The 23238-nt window shown below is 38.1% G+C and overlaps 1 protein-coding gene across 1 annotated transcript in view; it reads right to left on the bottom strand.

Annotated features, from left to right (window-relative positions):
* The window catches only part of INPP4B (inositol polyphosphate-4-phosphatase type II B), a 200052-nt gene that overhangs the window by 141022 nt on the left and 35792 nt on the right, over positions 1-23238 (bottom strand). The gene's annotated exons all lie outside the window — the stretch shown is intronic.

Here is a 23238-nt window from a genome sequence, read left to right as displayed (position 1 = left end):
AATTGTATCAACAGCAATATTTTTTCCTCTCACTTTTATCTCCCCTAAATTTCCCACATCCTCCACCGATAACAAATAGTCCCAACACATTCTTTATAAATCCCGCACGCTGGCAACCCATGAATCATCTGACAACATAATTGCTCTTGCATGCACGGCACAGCTAAAAGTTGCCTATGGCACAGGGCCAATGTAACACGTATACTTGCTCTTAAGACACTAGGAGTCAGCATGATTACACTGAACCCCTTTCTCAGAAAAGAGCTCTACCCGTTTTCTGCAACTTTTATTTTTCAGTAATCAAAAATTGAAATAGGCTCTGTGCTTGACTTGCAGCAGCCAGTCTGTGCTCATGAAGTTCATGTTACAAAGGAAAGTCCTCTCCACTTTCCTAAATGTCCACGTTCACAGCCTTCTTCTATTAAAGCCTTTGCAAACTGGATCTGCAGAGTTTCAAATTCAAAATGATGTAAGTTCACAAATATGTCTTAGCTTTCTTTTAATACTCACCACAACCTGTGGCCAAACATATTTCTGGATGTTATATGCCAAGCATTTATAATAGGGTTCCATAGAAATCCTTTGTTGTACAAATACTTAAATACTGTCATTTTCCATAAAAACACACACACCAGTCTTTGTTGTGATTGTTCTGTAATCTAGCCCTGACTTCCCTGCTTTTTACTTGCACAGAATAAAAATCTGTTCTCTCCATGTGTGAAAAAAAAATCTCATAAATGGCTTTGTGCTCCTGCAAATTACAGGAATTCCTGTACAATGGATCAGGAGAGTCTGACACTTCTTAAAAAAGGAGGGGGAGGAATAATCTCCACATGCTTGCATATTAAAATAAGCAACATTTTTCACACTCAAAAAAGAGTGAAAACAAGCTGCAGTAAATAACTAAAGTGAAACCCCCAGGGGCTAACCGGAAACAAAGTAGGACTACGCAAAACATGTCAGTGAAGGTTATACAGAATAACATTTAAATAAAAGATGGCTCAATTAGGTAACTAAATGAAATACTACTTCAAATCACATACCTTCTCATCAGCCACTGTAATACTATGTGGAACTTCCATCCCAATATGTCACCTTCTGCAGCAAAAGGGTTAATAAACTCAGCAGCTACAGCAACACCTTAGGTACCAATTCTTTGCAACAGATCCCCATTCATTTCCGGTAGACAGATGAACTCTAGCCACAAAACCATTAAAAGAAAAATTCAGCTTCTACTGCTTTTATTACCTTTGAGGAAGAAAAAGAAGCATGTTACAGTCCTGATATTTGGTTTAGCTGCTGAGGAACTGTTTTAAATTATAGCACTCTTTCTCCATCCTGGTCAGCACTGTGCATACAGAGAAAGGGTAGGAGAAAAGCAGTAACTTCGCGTTTTCCACACATCCCAAGACTGACAGAAATACAACAAATTGCTTACAGGGAATTTAGCTACAGGAAACTAAAACTACTTTTCTCTGTAACTGATACTTTCACAAGGAACACTAGCAGTTCCATTTCAAAACTCTTTGCTGGTCAATGCAGCCAGAAAATAGCTTTCAGTAGTAGTACACATACTGCATTTAGGAAGACGTGAGAAAGCCTGCACCAGGATGAAAACTCAATTCTAAAGCCACTCCTAGCTCACTGCATCCTGGGAAAGAAAGACAAAATGCTTAGTATTCCTCCCTCAGACAAAATGTAGATCTTAATGTCAAAGTAGCTCCCAGCATCACCTAAAAGCAGGGAAATCCTTCAACCAAGAACAAAGGAGTCAAGATGAAGCTTTTGAAACATCACAGACTTCATGCAACAACTGTATGTAGCAACATCTAAACAAGGCAAGGCGTAGCATATGAAAGAATCCAAACCACTTGAAGCTTCTCAACATTCCTTTGTTTACAATGATTGATGACAACAAAAATGACAGAATTTTGTTAGCAAGAGAGCTTCCTTGCAACCAAGTATTGTTAGAAAATGAAAAAGGGCACACAAATGAAAGTACATGGATCTGTTGGAGTATGTGCAGAGGAGGCCACCAAGATGATCAGGGAGCTGGAGCACCTATTCTAAGAACACAGGCTGGGAGAGCTGGGGTGGTTCAGTCTGGAGAAGGCTCTTCTTTACTGTGAGGGTGATGAGACACTGGTACAAGTTGCCCAGAGCAGTTGTGGCTGTCCCATTCCTGGCAGCATTCAAGGCCAGGTTGGATGGGGCTTTGAGCAACCTGGCCTAATGGAAGGTGCCCCTACCAGTGGCAGGGTGTTAGAACTAGATGAGCTTTAATGTCCCTTCCAACCTAAACTGTTTCATTATATGATTTTTACAGTGCATCCTGTTAAAATGGAAAGTTAACTCTAGAACATCCCATGCATTTCTCTGTGTAACACCTACAAATTTCCCCCATTTTACTGAGGCAGAAGCTCCTATTTACCTAGCCACTATTTTTGTGCTTAGCATCTTCATACACTAAGACTGGTTACCTAATACTCTGATCCTACCAATGGACACATATTTGATCTCATGCACTGGAATAATCCCATAAAAAGAAAATCCTCTATAACACAGAAATATAATATTTGTGACTTGCCTGTGATAATATAGCAAGCCTGGGATAAAATTAGGAACATAGGTTCTTGTCTCCTGTTCCACATACCGCTGGATTGCTCAGCTTCCTTACTCTGTTCACAGTTGGGGGTATCCCCCTAATGAATATATTTCTGTATTCCAACCACTGTGCTGTTTTAATACCTCTTCAAAGCCCAAGACTTAATTGAAACCATCCCAAAAAACCACAAGTCTCAGCCACACAACTCAGCTGGGCAGAGCTACGTTAAAAGACAGGCTGTTCAGAGACATGTGGTGTGTAACCCCCATACTTTCTTTCATCCAGCATGCCATCCAAGAGATTTATCTCCTCAGAGCACTTAGAAACACAGCCAGCAAAACACAATGGACCCCTCAGCTATGAGCATCTTCAGGTTCTGAAGAATTTGGGTGCTGCCTTTGGACAGAAAACACTGCATATGAAACTATTTGAAGAGCCATGGTTGCTTAACCACCTTTTATAACCTCAGATCTTGTTGATACACTAAAGCCAGTGTGTAAATACACTTGACTGATTTTACTACTACACCAGTAATCTAGTCATTTTAATGACAAATATAAAATTATTTTGGAAAACAAAAAGCACTGAAGTTAGACTAAGTAAAAGAAATTGTTATATTTGTACATCACTTTTTAATACCCTTTTCATTCAGGCTGTACAATGGAAATGTTATCAAAGAAGACAGAAATACTATTTTTCATTCACAGTTCAAAATCTGGGGATTTGAAAGCTGTGTCCCATGCCTAGTGGTGCCAATGAAAGTTTTCGCACTAGCTGCATATGTCATTTCTGTTCTTCAGTAAAACAAGCAGGAAATACAATGTCAACAGTCATAAGTAAAATAAAATGTCTTAATTCCTTGTACTTAATGAGGCTTTTTTTTGAAAATGGCTTTTTTTTTGGCATATCCACACTAAATTGAGCATTTTAACTCTTAATTTCACTTCTACCTCCCACTTCCCTAAGCTCAATACCAAACCAAACAATGCACTGTCATTGAAACAAACAGTACAGCTGCAGTTACTTCACTGCTAAGGTAGCACATGTGGTTTCTGCAATGGTTTCCATTCTATGAACACTAATATACCAGGATAATTTCTGCCCTAACAACAGCTAAGCCACTAATGGCTATTTTCTTCAAAGCCAGTAAAACAACAAAAAAAGCATAAAATGAGAAGAAATTAGTGTTGAAACTTCAGAATTTTTAGGCCACAAGAAAAAGAATGAAATTATAGTATCATTTTAATTAAATATGATATACTTAATCAGAACAGCCCTTTCTCAAAGATATCTCATGGGAAATTGGATTCAGATGAATGCTAAATGGCAGCAATTTACTAAGGAAAGTACAGTCTGAGCAAAGACTGTTCTTCACAGGGGAAGAGTCAATAAGTGTAATGAAAAGTGTGCTGTTTCACAGGTATTTTCCAAATACAAAATGCTTTCCCAGTCATGTTTTGTAAAATAGATACTGCTTAAAACAATTAACGGCCACTCCTAGCTTTGCCAATGTGAATTAGAGGCAAACCCAGGTCACTGAAGTAACACCACTACAAAAGCAGAAGTTTTGGGCCTGTAAAAGAGAATCTGGTATGAAAAAGGAACCAAATAGTAATTTTTGTAGTATTATATTATCAACCTCATTTTAAGAGTTTTGATACTTCAGTGTTGTTTCTTACATGAAAAAGGTTCTTTCACTAAGCAGGCAAAGGGGAGAAAATATTCTGAGGACCCATGACAACAATTCAGGACCCTGTTTTCTTAACAGATGGATTTACCTCTGAGCAAGATGGACCCATTCTTTCCTTTAAATACAAGAGAAGAATCTTTAAGAACTCAAAACTGTCAAGGAGAAACTCATTACACCAGGAACGTATCTTAAGCTTGAAACCCTTATTTTCTCCATAGAAGAACAATTACTTGATAAACAAGAGAAAATTAATCAATGAACCAAGATCCCTTAAAATCAGGTTTCTTCTGCAGAAATTTATATATTTTCTAAGCTTATTTAAAGATTTGTTGAAAAGTCTGTTGTTGACTAAGTTTAAAATGCTCATGAGTGAATTTTGTTTAGGTACATTTGAAACACTGTTCTATCACAATAGTTTCATTATTCATTATAATTACTCATTATTTCATGAAGATAACTTAAAGTTAGGACTGTCCAAAGGAGATTCTCTATCTACTTGACTAGACTTCCAGCAAAACAAATGCAACTGTGTGCTTTAAAGATATCTGCATTACTTTCTGATATGTTACTCTAGCTCAGTGTTAAAACTAAAGCACCCTAAGGAATCATAAAACTGAAAAGGGGAAAAAATCTAAAGAGTGAACAACACTGATATGTGAAGCATGTAAAACCACCTCAGGGTTTTGATCACCTGCAAGCAACCTAAAACCTCCTGCTGCCATTTGGAACACACCAACAGGCTGAGATCCAAACAGATTTGCAGTTGCTGTCAGAAATACTGCAAATAAACTGTGGTAGGCACTAAAGCAAAATGTAACTATGTAGCTCAATATGAAAATGATGAATGACATACTTAACCTGGAAAGTATTTGGAAATATAAACCAACAATTAATATAATGAAACCAGGCCCTAGCCCTCCATGTTAGACTCTTAAGATTAAAAACATAACTTACAGAGCTCAGAAAGATCTCACGGATGTCAAGCCTCTTAAGTATGTTACAGGAGAAAAGAAGCAAAAAACCAAACCACCCACCACCCCAGAGCTCCATCAGTTATGATTCAAACTGTTGTTAATGCAGTTTCCTCAGGTCCCATTAGCTCACAGTGTTTCACACTCTTCATAGTTAGACTTTAACATCATCAGTAGGCTGACAAGGATAGGGGATAGTCTAGTTGGCATGTTACTAAAAACTGCAAGTTTTTCTGGATCTTCCCAGTAATTTAAGATTTAGTCATGATTTTGCATGCCCCCTGACTGGTGACTGCATTACTTATGGTTGCCACAATATTTATACATACATATGTATACTTTTATTAGGAAAATATACATGTTCATTAAACAGATCGAGCAGACTGATTTCTTATTTTCCTTCAGTAAGATAACTGATTGTCTAGACAAAGGAAATGCAGTAGATTTTATCTTCTGGACTTCAATAAGGCAGTTGATATAGTGGCTTTTCAAAGTTTATTAGTTGGTTAGAAAGAAATTAGAATAACAGACTCACTAATCAGGAAATGACAGGGTTGAAACAGTAAGAACAGTTCCTTGAGACTCAGTGGTAGGACTAATTTTAGTTCATATTTTCACTGAACACTACAGCAAAAATTGCAGAAGCTTTCTAATAAAGCCTGGAGAAGAGAAGGCTGTATGGAGACCTCATAGCAGCCTTCCAGTATCTGAAGGGGGGGCTACAGGGATGCTGGGGAGGGACTCTTCATTAGGGATTGTAGTGATAGGACAAGGGGTAACAGGTTAAAAATTAAACAGGGGAAGTTTAGATTGGATATAAGGAAGAAGTTCTTTACTGTGAGGGTGGTGAGGTACTGGAATGGGTTGACTAGGGAAGTTGTGAATGCTCCATCCCTGGTGGTGTTCAAGGCCAGTTTGGACATAGCCTTGGGTGACATGGTTTAGTGTGAGTTGTCCCTGCTCATGGCAGGGGGTTGGAACTAGATGGTCTTAAGGTCCTTTCCAACACTAACTATTCTATGATTCTATGAATTTACAAGGCAGAATCTGTAACAAGTAAAACCACAAAGAGATACAGAAAGTATTACACATGGGAGACGTGAGTAACAGACACGTAACTGTATCAAGTACAAGGCCATACATTCAATTAGTAACAACTAGCACTTCCTCTACAAGCTAGAAGCAAGTCAGTTCAGGAAACAGCAGCAGAAAGACTTAAGCATACTATTCATTGGCAGGCTGAGTGTATGAGGCTTCAACAGCTTTGAAAAAAGCAAATTCCTTTTCAGATACATCAGGAAAGGTATTTCCATTTTATGAGCAATACTGTATACACTTGACATTCATATTCAAGAAACAGGATTAAGAATGCTGGTATGAATGGTGAACCACTTTTAGGTAATAAGACTAAAATAGTTCAGTTTATTTTTTTTTATATAATCACAAAACAAGAGCTGCAAGGAGATATGATTATTTTAAATGAATGCAACTGCCCATTAACATCAAAGGAAAGAGATCTATTTAAACTAAGGCAGTACTCCCCAGACATTAAAACTGGGGCTGCTGGAAATTAGAGAAGGACAATGGACCTTCCAATTTCATGTTCTGACTGACATTTGACAGAAGAGACATTCTTAGCACATGCTGATAAAACAAAAGTTATACCCCCTCCCCCCATCCAAAAGACCCTTTTTTTTCTTTTTCTTTTTTTTTTTTTTTTAATGTAATTAAAACGTTGTAAATTGCCTTTGAGCTTTACTCCCCTTGAATTCTTTTGGCCACTGCTTGGCTGCTGTTATGCCTGTATTACCCTGCGGGCTATGACTGCTACTCTAGACCAGAGCAGAGATACCCTGCTATGAAGTCTGAATCATTTTTACCCACTTAGCCTATGTACATCCAATATGCAGCATGACAAACTCAGACAAATCTGAATTCCTGTCTGGTTCTGAGGTGCTTGAATAAGTATGAGCATTGTCCTGCTTATAATAGTTATTGTTGTGCTAATTACATATACCAATATGAGCACAGATCACCACTTTATTACATACACTTATCAGCCTATATGCCATTTCAAATTACTTTAAATGGAAAGAAAACCAAAAAAGCTGAAAAAACACACCCACCAAATAAAATACACAACGGGGAAAAAAAACCAAACAAACTAACCAAACACCCAAAACAAGCCCCTTCAAGAATCAAAAAATTACTACCTCTTTTAAAATTCATTTTAAGAAATATTCCTTATGACATATATTCATACTGCCACAATAAGAGATATTCATGCACCAAAATCCCCTTATACTTTAAAGAGTTTAGCCTTAAATATTCATAAATTTAACCTGAAGCTAGTTTTCATGCCTACTGAAACTCAGAGACGATGAATTTATAAAGGATATGCTGACAGAGATGAACTTTTATCAGAGTATTCTCACTGCTATATTAAACACTTAATTTCCTTTCCAGTAGTTCTATATAACAAACATTTAGAAGTAAGGGATCGCAGCCTTCACAGACTTCCCTGTGACTCTAAGAACAAGAGTAATGAAGATATTATTTATATCTCAGTTCAAAACCACAATTGTTCATTAAAAAACAAGGGCACAGGCTGAATCTAAATTTACTAATTGTCTTTTAATCCTTTTATTTATTAAACCCCCCCTTTGTCACATATTTACTATTGCTTTACCTCTTTCAAAACAAAAGCCTTCATTCTTTTTATGAGACTCAAGTCATTCAGATTCAGTGCACCTGTTCTCACTGTTCTGAATGGTCAATTTTTAGATGGCTTTAACTCACTAAACTAACCAACATCATCCCCTCTAGAAAACAAAACAAAATACTAATTTCACACATTAAAAAAACCCCTCATGCTTTTGAACTGAACAATCCATTTACAAAATATAAAAGACATTATATGATTCCTAATTGTGAAATTCTAACTAAATTCCACAATGTACTTCTCTCCAGGCATATCAGACAAAATGATGTTATAGTAACAACCTGAATGTTCAGTTCAAAGAACAGTAAAAAGAATGACAGACTAAGCACAATGATACCTACACAGTTTCCCCACAGAAATATGAGGAAAGCTGCAGACCACATTAGTAATATTTTGGAATTCAGTCCAAAATGTTTCAATGTTCTGCTGAATTACTACTTCATTATGGTTATGGCAACTCTGTCCTAAAAATACTTCTTCTTGATGACATATTGACTGTCTATAAACCTCCCAGGCATGAGTTTCCAGATTCTTTATTCCAAAGGTACTCCTACCCAATCTTCAATCCTCAGAGTCTTCATTTCACTGTACTTGTACCTAGTAAAACTGCATTAAAACCTGAGTTTCTCCCCCTTCTTTCAAGTCCTATCAGCCATATATAAGTGAATTTCTTCATCTTGATTTTGTAAAATAATCACCAAGGCAAGGAATAGAAGCTGAGACACTGTTCTCCGCCAGACTGCCCCAAGTCTCTCCATATCACTTTGTAGGACAATATACCTCCCACCCCCCATCTGATTACAGAAGAGTTGTAATCAATTTTTCTACTACAGACTGTTAGAAGCCAGTCTGAGGTACAATCTGATGGCCAGGAATGTATTCCATCCAGAATACTGGTCAATTAACTCCTGAAAGGGTATTTGACCTCCATCTTAAGTTTATGGAGCATATCACTTTTGTGTTGGCACATGGACATCTGTAAAAGAGATGCTATAAGTGGACACCAATCTGGCAAAGTTAGAGTCACATTTTTCAGAAGTATGTAGAGACTGAAAATGGTGTTGGCAAACATCCTTAGGCAGCTTTAAAGGCATCTAAGTAGGTATAGGTTGACTGAAGGTACCTCAAGTAGCTAAAAAATGGAAAATTGGATGTTTAACTTCATTAAAATCTATACAGCAGCCCACTGGCATCTTTAGGTGTGTACATATCTCCAGGCTGAATATCTTTCTAAATTCAAACCATAAGCCTTAGCATAATCTTCAGCTACAGTGAAAACTGATGTTGGGGAAGGCAGGGGGGAAGAGAAAACAGTCAAGACCTCACACTTGATTCCTAAAAAGCACCTTAAATAATCCAGTACCAACCCAGACCTTTCAGGTTGGTTTTTTTTTTCCAGTCCAGTGTATAAGCTATGATTTCCTCAATGACTACTGTGGCTTATGAGTTAGTTGCATTCTTTATCTGCTAAGAGAATATCCGGAAAACTGGCTTTTTTCTTGCAATTTCTTTGCACTGGAGTGGAGCATCTATGCTAAAACACAAAAAGTAACTGATAAAGTAACATGAAAGAGAGCCTGCCAGAAATTACAGGAACCCCAAGGTGAACAAAAATTACATAAGAATCAACTCAGTCTTTGTAGCTGCCAACTGAACAAAAAATATTCAATGAAATCCATGCCAAAAAGTTCTCTTTTGTTCAAGAGTGACGTGTCATGTGCTTTAAAAGACAGCCTAATGAGGAACGACCATGAAACTGAGGCTGTCACAAGCCTCACTGTCACTTTTCTGAAGTCTAGACATTTGCCAGCAGACCAAATAAAGCTGACTAAAGTAGTTTTGTGAAGGTTCTAGTGCCCCTGTCAAGCCTTAGCTAGCTAGAGCTGCTAGCTCTGCACTGTCAGGTTACTGCCATGCTGGTTGCCCCAGTGCAAGCTGCTCTAGTTAAATGGGGCCCCTCCACTAACAAAAAGTGCTGGGGAGTTCACGGCAAATCACATTTGACTCCCTACTGAAACACATCTTCAAGTTTCTGAACTGAACAATAGGAACTCCAACAGTAAGATGTGACATGAGCATATCAAAAGTTCACAGGGAATTCAGCAAGTTCCATGAAGATCAGTGAGGCACCCATCCTTGCTTTTTCTCTACTTTTCTTCAACAAATTCATTTTCCATTCCAAGTAAGACTGTACTGAAAGTACTAGATTCATATATGATTTCTGGAGACATTTCTGTACATTTACCATACAGAAAGTTTTCATTAAGAAGAAATTTTCAGAGTTATATTACAACCAGAGTTCAATTCAAATGCTTTAAAAATACCAACAGCTCTAGGGGAGGAAATGCATCTTGCACTGACGTACCGCAAACGTCGTTTTCCATCATAAAAACTGCTGTAACTAATATTATCCTTAAGACTGCCCAGAGAACCCAGTTAAACAGAATGTCTTTACTCATTCAGGATTTACTCCCGAAACAGAAGTCATGTTCCTTATGTTTGTCATGTTCTTGATTCAAATAGCTACAGCTGCCTGTCAAACACCTCCTAATACCTTCAGTAAGGTATGGCTTCAGCTTTTATCTTCAAGCAGTATGTAGCGTTGCCATCACTTAGTTGAACACTTGTTTAACTCCAGAGGTGAGCAAATTTAACTTTAAGAGTATCTCTTTCTCTTCCTCTATAGAAACTACATTTGCACGTGACAAGAGTGTCCAATTCCTTGTCGCAATACTGCTGTGCAGACACACTTTCTGCTGGAGATCTGGCAGCATAGTTTGCAAAATACTCCTGAAAATTCTCCTAAAAATAACATGCAGCTAGGTCTCATTGACAAAAACTGACATACTCAACTGCATTCCACAGAGTGGGCACACTAACCCCATACTAAGACAGGCTTGCCTGAACTCTGAAGCTGTCCAAACAGATCAAGGACAAAGGGAAAAGCACTGTGGCCTTTTATCCAGATACCCCCCACACTAATTTCTGTGTGGCACAGACACTTTGAGCCTGAGGTAGAGCTGTTAGATTGTTAGAAGCAATATGGGCAGGAGCTGAAGGGCCATGCAGCTCACAGGTTCAGCATCCTCCAGCTTACTCCAAAGACATTTCACACCCTTCAGCCTACATGCTGTATATAAGGACTTATGCAAACGTGAGAACAGAAAACTTGCCATCAAAAGGCATGCATAGACTGCACACTTTGCAAAACTTTGTAATGGTGCTATATTCAATCAGATAACCAACACTAAAATAATTATCTGCTGCCATGAGGCTTCTATTGTAAAAATGGGATGATACACATGCAGATTTCTTCAGACTAACAGGGCCTTCCTTGCACAAATATTTTCCAGTGAATAAATTGCTGCAAGTTAATATTCAGTACCAAAATATTCTGAATATAGTAACATTTCCACAAAACCCCAGGGGAGACACAGTATGTGCTGCAAACAACTCTCTATTTGAACTAATGCCACCAGAGAAATACTGTGGTCACATGTTACCTCCACTTTCAGATACAGACATTAGAGGAAAGGACTGATTAACAGAACTGATAAAAATCCAATTCTGGATATGAAGCTATCAGTGTAACAATAAAAGCCCCTACTTCTTCAATTTTCCTCTCGAAAAAGGAAAGGTTAAGGAGAGACACAGCTAACTTCATTACTGGTTACAAGTGTCATATAGATTTAGAAATAGGAAAAAGCACTAAGAAACAAATAAGTAAATAAAGATAGCTGCTATCGTAGCCTACACTTCAGCTCTTCTAAAATCCTGAAGAAACCACACCTCAAAAAGTAGAGCCTTCTCTAACACACGGTGTCAATGTAAATACACGTACACATGTTCCTCCAGTATACATAGGAACTGTTCTGTTTACGTAGGACACTGACCTTCAATGCTATTCAGCATTTTGATACAGACCATTTTCATCTTCCTTAGGATTTTGTTATTATTGACTCTAGAAACAACATATGGAGAAAAAGTCAGAACACTAAACAGCACACGCTGCTCTTTTAGACCATGTGGGGCAAACTCCAATCTTTCCACCCAGCTTATAAAATAAACTACTTCAATGCGATCTTCTCAGTGATCTGAAAACTGGGAAAGGAGGAAGAGATTAAAAAGGAACAACTGAAGCCCTCTTCTAAAAATGAATTTAAAAAACTTCATGTAAATAAATGCACCCTTCAGAATTTCAGCCTTCTCTCTTGGAAATGTTATTATTGCTCAGATACTAACCTATATTCTGGGCTGCAAGCAGCACCCCGCCCTCAGACTTCCTGCCAGCCCAGGCTCCAGAAATTATGCCATGTGGAAATTTTGACTCACCCAGTCAGCTAGAGCTGACAAGTTTAAAGTATCATCAGGCCAAGGATCTTGCTAGAAACAAACACTTTCCCCCGAAACACATCCCCTAACCAAACCAAAACCACTTCAAGAAAAATATATCATACAAGATGGAACATTCTTGGCCCTCTTTCCCCTAGCATTTCAAGGCTCCTTCGACCAATACCACCACTTAAAGCAGGATTCATTTCATGGAAGAAAATAAACTAGCTTCAGAAATTTGAGGCAAAACCAAATGCCCCCCAAACTCACTGTATTTTTTGGTAAGGTGAGGTGCTGTTACAGGTGTTCTTAGAGCATCAGCATTGGCTAATTTTGGAGAAAGTGTTTATCTGCTTAAAATAAGAGCTAATAATAATGCACGATTATTATACTAATTCAATCACAATTAAAACGTTTCCCTCTTTGAAAAAGGCAACTTAAGTATTTCATTGAAAAATTAAGTGGCTTTACTAAAGTATTATAAGCTTTTTCTCATAGTTTGTAGCACTAAGTCTGAATGAGCTGTGAATAAATCCCATGAATGAGATACCACAAATAGAATGAAGTTACTTGAAGTTACTACTTTGGTGTAGGTAAGCGAACTACACAGAGTTCCATATTCCCTGAATAGCACTTTTTTTTTTAAGATACTAAGAAATAGACTTTAATAACTCATCATATTGCACTTGCTAGTAATACCAGCACATACTGGCTACATTTTTCAAGGAAAATAAACCACGCATTTTACTTACAGTTGTTTTAGCTATAATGCTCTGAGTTCCACGTTTATAAAGGCTGAAACTGAATTTGTTCCCCCTTCCCTAATTTTCATACTCAACATCACACACAAAAAAAAAATTACAACTTTTTATACTCAATATTAGCATATTAGTGACTGCAAAAGCAACTAACACTAACACCACCATCTAACCTAAAAGCCTTAGGTACAGAAAACAAGAATGTGCAAGTATAGTGTAATTACATGGACTGGATTAGTAAAGCAATTGTAGAGACGCATGGTCTTCACTTTACCTAAGCTTTCTATTTCCATCACACAACTTTGTAGTCTTTGTATTATTTTTATTTTACTGAATTCTGTATTCAGAATTTGTTTGTATACAAACTCAAAGACCTACTATCTTGAGGCTTCACAGTACTGATAGCTATTTCTCCAGCAACTCCTTCCACAGCCTACTGTGTCATTACTCTTTCTAACAGTAATGTCAAAGGAACTGGGACTTGAAGCCCACTCCAAAGATCCAGCTCTACCTGTATGCAAACACACACGTCCAGCTCTAACAGCATGCAAGCCTGAGATAGAAAAGGGTGGGCTATTTAAGTTCTTAGCATATCAAAGTCTGGCCACATTTTATACTTCACTCTCTCTGCCTCTGCACATGAGTCTCCTTTCCCCCTGATACTTTCTGCCTGTCATATCCCTAGCAAACTTTTTTGCTTGGCCAGCTACTCCCCATCTCCCACTCGCATACCCAAATCAAATTTCAGCAGTCATGAAACAGAAAACAGCCAAACAAACTACTTCAACGTGGTGTGTCATCTGCAATAGCAATGATGGGACTATCCTGCTATGCACTACTAGGTTGGTCCTCTAGAACACATCTAGAACTGAGACTCTTGAGATTCTTCCTAGCCTCCCAGTATGCACTCTGTATTGGAATGTTGGACAGATACTCACCACATCTCTCCTCCTGGTTTCTAGGAGAGGACTGGTAACTGATAAGGCCGAAGATGTCTTAACAGACAATGAATCTCTGGACACAAGTCTCGCACAGTATTTTACATACACAGAAACAGTCTTTCAGGAAGCCTCTCAACGGAAAGGGTATATGTATCTACATTTTAATTTATAATGCAAGGACAGTCTTTTTTCTGTCGTACCCAAGCCTGAAAGCCATTTGGGCATAGTTAATTATTCAGAAACTTTCTTGTCACAGGGGTGATGTCATTTCAGAACAGGGTAGCAATAACTGGGTAGTAATTGTCCAGAGCTTCCACACTGAGAGATAATTTCTTGAGCAAGAGCCTTGCAATTACTTCTTTCTGAAGAGCTGCCAAGTTATTCCCTAGGAACAGAGGCAATGAGGATCTATAGCTAGAACAAAACAAGGACCTCCATGCTTGATTTCACTAAGGCAGCTGTGTGTCAAGATCCAAGCCTTGCAAGCATCTCAAAGATGTACTGACTGCTGCCTTCTACAGGAAATAAATCACATTTGTCCCACACAACACAGATTTTGCCAGGAAGAACATTGTCCTGTCTGAAGTAATCTCACCAGAGAAGTAGTTTTCTCCAAAACCAAACTTACAAATCTGCATTTTATGACAAAACAGATCCATACAGCAGCTCATGGTGCATATGCTGTTGCAATCAAAAGAATCAGCTTTTATCACTCAATGCATCTACAGAAAAAAAGGTTAGAGCTTTTGACTGCTTCTCACACTCCCAGTAAAACTTCCAAAGGGTAAAGAAGGGAACATAAAACTGTGATCCAATACTGCCTCTGGTCCTGCTCCCAGATTTTGGTGGAAGTAGTACAGACATAAACTTGCTAGACACTAACACACCTGCCTAATTTTGTGCTAACAGATGCAAAACAGAGAAGGTAGTATCCTCCACTCTTCCTTCTGCGCAACAGAGATCTGTGATTTCTTTGTTTTGCCTAACAATAACACAGTGACAAATGCTCATAGTCTTCTATAGAACCAAAAACCTAACAATATAGGCAACAATATGTAAACGTGAGACACACAAAGCAAGAACACTTCAGCTTCCACCAGAAATAATTGTACATATCAAGTCATATCAATGTACTACACACATAATTTAAAAGTTTTCTTCTAAACCCACAAGAATACATACTCTGGTATTGGTACAAATGTACTACTCCTTGGTGTGCATGACAACCAGCTTGCTTATCAACTTATAGACAAAATATTTTTTTTTTATTTTTTTCTAATGAAAGCCTCAATTTCACTTGAATATGGCTCAGGTGTAATACTTACAGTCAAAACTGATAGAACAGTCTTTGCAAATTGCTATCTCTGGTTTTGTTCTAAACAAAGTTACCTCAAAAACTCTATGAACCATTATATACAAACCATTACAATGGTTGTTTTAAATATTGTGCCTTACCGATATATGCTGAAGCTGGCAGAGAAAACTGGGGATGAACAACAAAGATGGGAAGGAGGTATAAGGAAAATAGACACAGTGTTCCCTAATCTAAATTGAAATAACAAAATAAAAAAATAAAAATAAAAAAAAGGAAAAATTAAATCTTTCTAAAATTGTTTGGATAATTGTGACTTGCAGCTTTTTCATTTAACATTAGGGAGACTGCAAATACAACAAAGGATATAAGGATAATAAGACTGCAAGAATAAGCATCAACAGCTGCATGGTACTATAAAAAACTTCAACTATTGCTTTAAAAATATCATAGCTGTGATGAAAAGAACTCCAGAGGGGAAAAAAGAAAAAGAAAAAATCCACCAAATTCTCAACACCCCAGAACGCTGGGAAAACACACCAAACATACTAAACATAATTCTAACTAATGTCACTGTGCCAGTGACTACTTAACAAAGATCCATGACCTCATCAATGAGTAATAAATTCAAGGTGAGGGAAGGCAGCTTACTTCCCAGTGAAAGGAAATCTCATATACCACAAAGCGCTGTAACACTACAAAGGGTCTGATACTGTGTGCACTGAAACTCTGAGTTTAACTGTTGATGTTTGTAATGTTCATTCACATTTATGCTGGAGAGTTTTTCAGAAAAGCAAATGCACTACACTTTGACCATGCTACTGACTATATTTGTCCTTTGTTCTCTTAGTTTTCCAGCCAACATTGCACAAACTGCAAACAGTTTGTTAAAAAAACTGCATGTTAGAAAGCCAGATTTTTTTCCCTTCTTTTTATGATCATGCAATCCATGGTGAAGAAGACAAAAAGAAAAGATCAAAACAAAATCCCCATTTCTGGCATGAAAAAAGGCAAGCATGGAGAATTTCAGCCACATGGGAATTTGCTTCTGTAGTATACTGCATAATGATTGCATAAAGAGGCTTTGATTACTGTAAAATTCAATGATACGCACATTTCTAACAACACTGGAATTCCTAAATGATTACATAAACCTTGCATGTTTATTCATCAAATATTTAAAGTACAGCATAATTCAAACCATTTAACTAGTTTACTCAGAACGATTTATTATGCTCTTCTAACAAAAACTTGCTCAAGAAGATAGTCTCATGTTAAGTCCAACGCATGAAATTCTTTTTTAAATAGAATTATTTCCTCAGCTTTACTTTGAAAGTACAAAATTTCAAATGCGAACACTTCCTGATGCAAATATAGCCATAACTGTATAGAACACTCTTGTGAGACACATGGTAATGGAGAAAACACTGTTTAAATAAACTGAATTTGTTCCGTTTTCCCAGAACATGCACACAAAAACTTGAAAAGAGAAATCTGTTTCCAAACTGATTTTAAGTGCCTACAATAGCAAAAGTAGATTTACCTCTGCTCCATATATGCTTCTTTTCACCCTTTCAATCCTTATTGCATCTAAATATATTGTGTTACAGTTTCGAAATATTTTTGCCACTGAAGGACTAAATTTTAACTATGCTTAACCTTTTACTTTTTACATCAATATTGGTAAGTGCCTTTCCCTGAGGAGAGATGGAAGAGGTAGCTACCAAAGTTAGCTTTTGCACAGGAGTTAGTGGGGCTCTTTGAAAAAACTTTAAATTATATTTGAAGGGGAAAGGGTGTAAAACCAGGCTTACCTGACATAAGCCTGGGAGCCCAGTGTTAGAGGGATGCTGTGCTAGCAATGTCCTTAGGTCTGCCATCTCAGTGGAGGTAGGGGACGGAGATCTATGCGGCAGCAAAGACAAGGGCTATTGATGTGTTAGAAACCACTGAAGCACCAGAGAATGCTCACATAGGAATTAGGGCTTCTCTCCCCAAAAAGGTGGGGATCAATAGCCCAGCTGAAGTGCATTGACACCAATGCATGCAGCATGGGCAACAAACAGGAAGAGCTGGAAGACATTGTGCGGTGGGGAAACAACGACATAGTTGCCATCACAGAAACACAGTGGGATGACTCTGACAACTGGAGTGCTGCAATGGATGGCTCTAGACTCTTCAGAAGGGAGAGGCAACAAAATAGAGGTGGTGGGGTAGCCTTAAATGTTAGGGACTGTTTTGATTATCTAGAGCTTAATGATGGCAACAACAGGCTTGAGTCTCAAGACAGGTATAGTGGTGGGAGTCTGTTACAGACCACTCAACCAGGAAGAAGAGACAGATGAAATGTTCTGTAAGCAGCTGAGAGAAGTCTCACAATTGCTAGCCTGCATTGTTGTGGAGGACTTGAACTTACCAGATGACTGCTGGAAACACAACATAGCAGAGAGCAGTCTCAAAGGTTCCTGGAGACCTTCCTGACTCAGCTGGTGAGTGAGCCAACTAGGGAAGGCGCCCACTGGACCTGTTTGTGAACAGAGAAGGACTTGTGGGTGATGTGATAGCTGGAGGCAATCTTGAGAACAATGATCATGAAATGATAGAGTTTTTGATTCTTGGAGTAGTAAGGATAGGGGTGTCAGCAGAACTGCTACCTTAGGCTTCTGGAGGGCAGACTTCAGCCTTTTTAGGAGACTGGTTGACAGAATCCATTGGAAGAAGAGTCTAAGAAAGCTGGAAATTCTTAGAGAAGGAAATCTTACATGTGTAGGAGCAGGCTGTCCCCATGTGCCAAAAGATTAGCCAGCAGAAAGAGGACTGGCATGGCTGAACAGCTTCAGCTGGAACTCCAGAGTAAATAGAAGACCTTAATGAACTTCAGCAAAAGGGGTGGGCAACTCAGGAGGACTACAAGGATGTCATGAGGTTGTGAAGGGAGAAAATTAGAAGGGCCAAAACCCAACTAGAAATTAATCTGGCTACAACTGCAAATATCAAATACAAATGCTTCTATATATACAGTAGCAAAAAAAGAAGGACAAGGAGAATCCCCATCCTGTACTGCAAACACAGTTACAAAGGACGAGGAAAAGGCTGAGCCTTCTCTGCCTTAGTCTTTCATAGTAAGGCCAGTCATTCTCCAGGTACCCAGTCCCCTGAGCTGGAAGAACTGATCATTCACCTGATAAGAAAGGGAAATCACCAGTGAGGGCAGATCTTATCCTTTGACTCACTCAAACATTCCCATGTTGCTGCCTTTAGTGCAAGGAAATCCTTCATGCTTGCAGTGCCAGGGCTGCCCATGAGGCTGCAGCCCCCTGCTTGACAAGAGTACTAGCCACCACTCCTGAGGAGCCGCTCCTCCAGTGTCTCCTCCAAGGACCAGGTCAAAGGCACTATGAAGCAAAGTATATCAACCATTTGAAAGGAAAGAAGCATGCTCTTCAATCTGAGGTCATGTTTCCACAGCCAGCTTGCTTCACACTTACTAAAGAAACACCATGCTCTTCTTTCTCTATTCAACTGCTTTGTGCATACTTCAGAGGAAAATATTCCAGCCTTCTATAGCAGGCACATGACACTTGAACTCTAAAAGTCATCATTAGAAATGATAGGGCAGTGCAATAACCACCTTGTATTTGTTTGACTATTCCTATGTGCTCCATGCCAGTCAAGTGAGGGATGGAGCAATGAAGGGTATCTACGAATATGCATACACAAGTACTCATGGAAAAATGACACATTTGCAAGCTTTTTGGACAGTGCTAACAGAAATTAGAACAATCACACCTATGTTACTGAAATTCTTAGCTGGTTAAAATAAAAATCTACAGGAAAATGTTATCTTTTACTATTTGGCTCTTTTATTTCTAAGCAATTTCCAAGGCAACCCTTCACATTTTTACAGAATACAATTAGTCACATCACTATGTAGTTTTACAGCAGTGTTCCAAAATGTCAGTTCTCAGAGCAAACCTTTGCCTCATGGGAGGCAGCAGTAACACTTGATTGACAGAGCAGGTAGAAAAGTAGAAAAAAAAAAAGAAACATTAACAAATAGTAGATTACAACTTTCCCTGAAGATACAGCAATAGGGAGCAGTTTGCCTTAAATAGGAAAAAATAATAAGAGGATATGTGAAAGAGTATGGTGAAAAGTAGAATGCATTCAAAGAGAGAAGGAATTTTGAAAAGTCAAATCCTCCCATTGAATTTTCGAGGGCTAAGCACAGACAGCAGTAAGGCTACAAATGTCTATACCTGTAACTTTCCTGGTCCTGATGCTTATCCCTAATTCTCTTACAGATACACTGATATACGAAACCTTATTTGTACCCTCAACTACTTCAAAGAAAGATTTTATTTCAATATAAACCCAGATGAAAGTCAGCAGTTTGAATTTCCCTTTATGTATCCAGACTTTTTAAAAATTCTGAGAAAGACTAACAAATAATACTTCAGGTGGACTCCACATGCATGTGCCCAGAAGAATAAAAAGATCTCTCCCTCCCAGTATCTCTAGCAATAGCATTTAGTAAGAATCTATAATTTGATGCAAAAGGAAAACTACATTTATCAGCAAGTATGTATTTGTGGGGAAAAAATAAAAAGAAAATTTTACATGATGTTGAAGAGACACATGAATATCTGAAGCTTTACTGCATGTATTTCTGTTGGTAGGACCATAGTACTATACAGTAATGCTCTATTAAGAAGAAGGAGATTTTAAGAGTTTCTAATTTAAGGCAATATTTTCCTAAAAAACCTGCAGAGATGACAGTGACCAGAACTGAGAAAAGGAAGAATTAAGTGTTTTTTTTCTTTAAACAAAGTCAAGCACTTCCAACACCACTTTAAGTTTTAAAGAAAAAGAAAAGCAGCTGGAATAGTTTTAGCATTCACAAGAGGGAGGGACTGAGAGCACTCCAGTACAGGCAGAGTGCAGGTAGATGATGGACAAGCTTTCACATTCATCTCTGATAATGCATTTCACATCCTGCTCTGCAGTGTTCCTAATATTCAAGCCATGGGGCCTCTTCAGCAGAGATGACAAACCACACTAAAGTGTGTGGTGGTTTTGTGATATAGATCGATGCCCACAAGGGAATGTGCAATGCTGTCACTTCAGATTTGGCTTCACAACCAGACTCACACACATTTTTTTTTTATGACAGGCAGTCTTCATTTTCCACTCACTCCAGTGTGATTCCATTTTAACAGGGACACAGGGACACTTGCAATGCAAAGAAGCACGAAAAGAAAAACCTTTTGTAAATTTTCATTCATAGTAAGCAAGTTTAGTAGAAGATTCAAATCTCACCAGTTAAAAGACATGCAATTTGATGCCTAAATAATCTTAATTTTCACTTTATATCATGTTTCCACATCCAAAACTTCACTTTTATCCCTCCTCCTCTTAAAATTACCAAATTCATGTAATTTTATTCTAAGCAATTAAGAGAAAATTTGGGAAATAAGAAATGCATGACCAGACTGTAGAATGTGTAAATATTTCGACTGAATTTTATACATCCCATTTCTCCTTGCTCTCAGGAGATTGCACTGGAGTGGCTGTTTATATCTAAATGTGAATTCCAGCACTTATAACCATCCAAAGGAGATTATATCTATCTGCTGGTCTTTAAGGTAAACAGCAAAAACATCCATTATATCAGTAACCCCAGTTAGGATATGAAGTCTCCCTCTCCTCTTGAAAATAAGGGGAAACTGAAGTGGTGATGCAGAGACCAGACACAGAAAGTTGTCAACAAGGACAGCTTTTACAAGATCTTGTTGCATTAAAACACACATAACGCCACCACACAAGACACAAGCATTTTTCAAATCCACTTTACAGATAGAAAAGTCAGTGTAATAAGAATTTCAGATATAGCTGAGGCAACAGAAGAACCAATCCTGGAAAACAAGCAAACAAAAGTCTCACCAGAGCTAAATGTTACAGTACAGTAAATATAATCACACTGCTCAACACAATGAAGTTCAGAATGCTTGCTGCAGGACACAAGTATATGCATTCTAAACACAGAACAGAAAGACTGCCCTCTCCCAAATTAGTCACTAAGCACTCCCTTCTCTTGATATAACACAAATTAATCTATTTTTTATTTCCTGTGAGTCTGTCACGTGGCAATGCTACCTGAATTGTGCTAAGTGGTATTTTAAAAGAGAACCAATCTGGCTTCAGCTTTAAAACTTGCTAGACCAAACTTGAATGCTTATAGGAAAGACAAGAACAGCATGCCTGTGCAAAACCGTTACAGAGGTAATATTTTAACAGCGTATGAGCTTCTAATTCCAATCTTCTTGAACAACGACTTCACAGGTGTAGCCCCATCATTACAACAATACTCAGCTATCCAAAATCTTCAAGACAGTGCAGCTCAAGCTGGTGTAACATAAATTTGCTCAAAGCAATATGGAAAGAAAATCATTATGATGTAGAAACAGATGTCACTGTACATTTTTCAGAATATGGCATTATCCATTGTTTTGCATGCATGGCTCCACTGGATTTAAATTACACTTCTTAATACACTCTATTAGCTTCTTTATTCCAAATATATAAAAGTAAAGTAGGAATAGCATAATCTTTATTAAAAGTTTCTATTTACACTGCATGGCAGCAATGCCAGAACAAAAATCTGGTTGTCTGTCACTAGGGAGTATCCATTTTCCCTTTAACATTATGTGTACACAAACTGAGCAGTATTTAGTTCTCTCTATATTACAGTAAAAATCCAACAGGTTTGAAAGTAAGACCTAATTCTCTCATACAGAGGCAGGTTTAGCTAAAAATCAAGAAATTACTTTACCCTGTGATGCACCCGCTGCCCTTTCCCTGCCTTCTCTACAGTCTTCTATTAGTGGTAGTAAAAACCTGCTGAGTTTAATGCATGCAATTCACTTCCTTTAGTTTTATTTTAATTACATGGGAAAAAAGAATTAAGCATATATTTGTGATGACGGGTATTAACTACTTTGAACTGGTTAACTGAACCAACCAGGTTTAGTACAGCTCTGACTCTGTGGAAATTCCTATTACTGTAGCTTGTTGCCCAATTTCTGCAAAATATTTTGCAGTCGTCAGATTCCAGGTTTATTCTGCCATAAATGCTCACTTGTATGAGCTCGTAACTGGTATGGAAGCATGGCCTAGAAGAGCAAAGCGACCTAACAGTCTTGGATTCCCCTCCACCCTCAAGTGGATTACCTGGCTAAGAAATGGTGTGGCTACATGTTGTGGCCATAAGCTGTGGCAGCAATTTTGGAGAAACAAGAAAGCCAGCTTTACTGTAGCATGGATCATCAGAACTCTGAAGCCACAGCACTTGGAACAGGCTTACTGCCAAAGGGACACATCCCATTTCTTGGGTCATGAAGCAACCAGTAATGGGTGTGCAGCTGCAGCTTTGCTGGTAATGGTATCAAGCTGCAGCAGATTTAAACCTGACTTTTCCAAATCTATATACACCTCCAGACTCAAAAAAGTTACCTGAATTAATAAAAACATGCAATGGCTTCCAATTATAGGAAAGAAAGTCAAGTTATTAGTTAGATCATTACTGATACTCTAGGATGGAAACAGAAATACAAATATTGGCACAAACCAAGTCACAGCCTGGGTGGCCCAGGGTCATTCACACATGCTGCAGTCTACCTTGATTTAAATCTGATAGCTTATTTAAATTTTTCTTACCTACATCCAGTTGTAAGATGGCTAAGTAGTAACATCTTTCCTTACAAAAAAGTATTAGAAACTATAGATCTGGAAAGTTTTACATAGGAACTACATAATTGGTATGAAAAAAAATAAAAAAAAAGGAAAAAGGTATTCTCTCCTGTGACTTACAAGCTACACTAACAGCATTCTCTGGGAGAGACATCACT

The sequence above is a fragment of the Melopsittacus undulatus genome, chromosome 7 (assembly GCF_012275295.1).
Source record: "Melopsittacus undulatus isolate bMelUnd1 chromosome 7, bMelUnd1.mat.Z, whole genome shotgun sequence".
Classification (NCBI taxonomy): Eukaryota; Metazoa; Chordata; class Aves; order Psittaciformes; family Psittaculidae; genus Melopsittacus; species Melopsittacus undulatus.
This window is presented reverse-complemented; position numbering and strand designations above follow the sequence as displayed.